Here is a 4587-nt window from a genome sequence, read left to right on the forward strand (position 1 = left end):
GGCAGAGAGATACAGCACACACAGTCCTGTCCCAGCGGGGGTTATGGGCAGAGAGATACAGCACACACAGTCCTGTCCCAGCGGGGGTTATGGGCAGAGAGATACAGCACACACAGTCCTGTCCCAGCGGGGGTTATGGGCAGAGATACAGCACACACAGTCCTGTCCCAGCGGGGGTTATGGGCAGAGAGATACAGCACACACAGTCCTGTCCCAGCGGGGGTTATGGGCAGAGAGATACAGCACACACAGTCCTGTCCCAGCGGGGGTTATGGGCAGAGAGATACAGCACACACAGTCCTGTCCCAGCGGGGGTTATGGGCAGAGAGATACAGCACACACAGTCCTGTCCCAGCGGGGGTTATGGGCAGAGAGATACAGCACACACAGTCCTGTCCCAGCGGGGGTTATGGGCAGAGAGATACAGCACACACAGTCCTGTCCCAGCGGGGGTTATGGGCAGAGAGATACAGCACACACAGTCCTGTCCCAGCGGGGGTTATGGGCAGAGAGATACAGCACACACAGTCCTGTCCCAGCGGGGGTTATGGGCAGAGATACAGCACACACAGTCCTGTCCCAGCGGGGGTTATGGGCAGAGAGATACAGCACACACAGTCCTGTCCCAGCGGGGGTTATGGGCAGAGAGATACAGCACACACAGTCCTGTCCCAGCGGGGGTTATGGGCAGAGATACAGCACACACAGTCCTGTCCCAGCGGGGGTTATGGGCAGAGAGATACAGCACACACAGTCCTGTCCCAGCGGGGGTTATGGGCAGAGAGATACAGCACACACAGTCCTGTCCCAGCGGGGGTTATGGGCAGAGAGATACAGCACACACAGTCCTGTCCCAGCGGGGGTTATGGGCAGAGAGATACAGCACACACAGTCCTGTCCCAGCGGGGGTTATGGGCAGAGAGATACAGCACACACAGTCCTGTCCCAGCGGGGGTTATGGGCAGAGAGATACAGCACACACAGTCCTGTCCCAGCGGGGGTTATGGGCAGAGAGATACAGCACACACAGTCCTGTCCCAGCGGGGGTTATGGGCAGAGAGATACAGCACACACAGTCCTGTCCCAGCGGGGGTTATGGGCAGAGAGATACAGCACACACAGTCCTGTCCCAGCGGGGGTTATGGGCAGAGAGATACAGCACACACAGTCCTGTCCCAGCGGGGGTTATGGGCAGAGAGATACAGCACACACAGTCCTGTCCCAGCGGGGGTTATGGGCAGAGAGATACAGCACACACAGTCCTGTCCCAGCGGGGGTTATGGGCAGAGAGATACAGCACACACAGTCCTGTCCCAGCGGGGGTTATGGGCAGAGAGATACAGCACACACAGTCCTGTCCCAGCGGGGGTTATGGGCAGAGAGATACAGCACACACAGTCCTGTCCCAGCGGGGGTTATGGGCAGAGAGATACAGCACACACAGTCCTGTCCCAGCGGGGGTTATGGGCAGAGAGATACAGCACACACAGTCCTGTCCCAGCGGGGGTTATGGGCAGAGAGATACAGCACACACAGTCCTGTCCCAGCGGGGGTTATGGGCAGAGAGATACAGCACACACAGTCCTGTCCCAGCGGGGGTTATGGGCAGAGAGATACAGCACACACAGTCCTGTCCCAGCGGGGGTTATGGGCAGAGAGATACAGCACACACAGTCCTGTCCCAGCGGGGGTTATGGGCAGAGAGATACAGCACACACAGTCCTGTCCCAGCGGGGGTTATGGGCAGAGAGATACAGCACACACAGTCCTGTCCCAGCGGGGGTTATGGGCAGAGAGATACAGCACACACAGTCCTGTCCCAGCGGGGGTTATGGGCAGAGATACAGCACACACAGTCCTGTCCCAGCGGGGGTTATGGGCAGAGAGATACAGCACACACAGTCCTGTCCCAGCGGGGGTTATGGGCAGAGATACAGCACACACAGTCCTGTCCCAGCGGGGGTTATGGGCAGAGATACAGCACACACAGTCCTGTCCCAGCGGGGGTTATGGGCAGAGAGATACAGCACACACAGTCCTGTCCCAGCGGGGGTTATGGGCAGAGATACAGCACACACAGTCCTGTCCCAGCGGGGGTTATGGGCAGAGAGATACAGCACACACAGTCCTGTCCCAGCGGGGGTTATGGGCAGAGATACAGCACACACAGTCCTGTCCCAGCGGGGGTTATGGGCAGAGATACAGCACACACAGACCTGTCCCAGCGGGGGTTATGGGCAGAGAGATACAGCACACACAGTCCTGTCCCAGCGGGGGTTATGGGCAGAGAGATACAGCACACACAGTCCTGTCTCAGCGGGGGTTATGGGCAGAGAGATACAGCACACACAGTCCTGTCCCAGCGGGGGTTATGGGCAGAGATACAGCACACACAGTCCTGTCCCAGCGGGGGTTATGGGCAGAGATACAGCACACACAGTCCTGTCCCAGCGGGGGTTATGGGCAGAGAGATACAGCACACACAGTCCTGTCCCAGCGGGGGTTATGGGCAGAGAGATACAGCACACACAGTCCTGTCCCAGCGGGGGTTATGGGCAGAGATACAGCACACACAGTCCTGTCCCAGCGGGGGTTATGGGCAGAGAGATACAGCACACACAGTCCTGTCCCAGCGGGGGTTATGGGCAGAGATACAGCACACACAGTCCTGTCCCAGCGGGGGTTATGGGCAGAGAGATACAGCACACACAGTCCTGTCCCAGCGGGGGTTATGGGCAGAGAGATACAGCACACACAGTCCTGTCCCAGCGGGGGTTATGGGCAGAGATACAGCACACACAGACCTGTCCCAGCGGGGGTTATGGGCAGAGATACAGCACACACAGACCTGTCCCAGCGGGGGTTATGGGCAGAGAGATACAGCACACACAGACCTGTCCCAGCGGGGGTTATGGGCAGAGAGATACAGCACACACAGTCCTGTCCCAGCGGGGGTTATGGGCAGAGAGATACAGCACACACAGTCCTGTCCCAGCGGGGGTTATGGGCAGAGAGATACAGCACACACAGTCCTGTCCCAGCAGGGGTTATGGGCAGAGAGATACAGCACACACAGTCCTGTCCCAGCGGGGGTTATGGGCAGAGAGATACAGCACACACAGACCTGTCCCAGCGGGGGTTATGGGCAGAGAGATACAGCACACACAGTCCTGTCCCAGCGGGGGTTATGGGCAGAGAGATACAGCACACACAGACCTGTCCCAGCGGGGGTTATGGGCAGAGATACAGCACACACAGTCCTGTCCCAGCGGGGGTTATGGGCAGAGAGATACAGCACACACAGTCCTGTCCCAGCGGGGGTTATGGGCAGAGATACAGCACACACAGTCCTGTCCCAGCGGGGGTTATGGGCAGAGAGATACAGCACACACAGTCCTGTCCCAGCGGGGGTTATGGGCAGAGAGATACAGCACACACAGACCTGTCCCAGCGGGGGTTATGGGCAGAGAGATACAGCACACACAGTCCTGTCCCAGCGGGGGTTATGGGCAGAGAGATACAGCACACACAGTCCTGTCCCAGCGGGGGTTATGGGCAGAGAGATACAGCACACACAGTCCTGTCCCAGCGGGGGTTATGGGCAGAGATACAGCACACACAGTCCTGTCCCAGCGGGGGTTATGGGCAGAGAGATACAGCACACACAGACCTGTCCCAGCGGGGGTTATGGGCAGAGAGATACAGCACACACAGTCCTGTCTCAGCGGGGGTTATGGGCAGAGAGATACAGCACACACAGTCCTGTCCCAGCGGGGGTTATGGGCAGAGAGATACAGCACACACAGTCCTGTCCCAGCGGGGGTTATGGGCAGAGAGATACAGCACACACAGTCCTGTCCCAGCGGGGGTTATGGGCAGAGAGATACAGCACACACAGTCCTGTCCCAGCGGGGGTTATGGGCAGAGAGATACAGCACACACAGTCCTGTCCCAGCGGGGGTTATGGGCAGAGAGATACAGCACACACAGTCCTGTCCCAGCGGGGGTTATGGGCAGAGAGATACAGCACACACAGTCCTGTCCCAGCGGGGGTTATGGGCAGAGAGATACAGCACACACAGACCTGTCCCAGCGGGGGTTATGGGCAGAGATACAGCACACACAGTCCTGTCCCAGCGGGGGTTATGGGCAGAGAGATACAGCACACACAGTCCTGTCCCAGCGGGGGTTATGGGCAGAGAGATACAGCACACACAGACCTGTCCCAGCGGGGGTTATGGGCAGAGAGATACAGCACACACAGTCCTGTCCCAGCGGGGGTTATGGGCAGAGAGATACAGCACACACAGTCCTGTCCCAGCGGGGGTTATGGGCAGAGAGATACAGCACACACAGTCCTGTCCCAGCGGGGGTTATGGGCAGAGATACAGCACACACAGTCCTGTCCCAGCGGGGGTTATGGGCAGAGAGATACAGCACACACAGTCCTGTCCCAGCGGGGGTTATGGGCAGAGATACAGCACACACAGTCCTGTCCCAGCGGGGGTTATGGGCAGAGAGATACAGCACACACAGTCCTGTCTCAGCGGGGGTTATGGGCAGAGATACAGCACACACAGTCCTGTC

The sequence above is a fragment of the Ascaphus truei genome, chromosome 1, assembly GCF_040206685.1.
Source record: "Ascaphus truei isolate aAscTru1 chromosome 1, aAscTru1.hap1, whole genome shotgun sequence".
Classification (NCBI taxonomy): domain Eukaryota; kingdom Metazoa; phylum Chordata; class Amphibia; order Anura; family Ascaphidae; genus Ascaphus; species Ascaphus truei.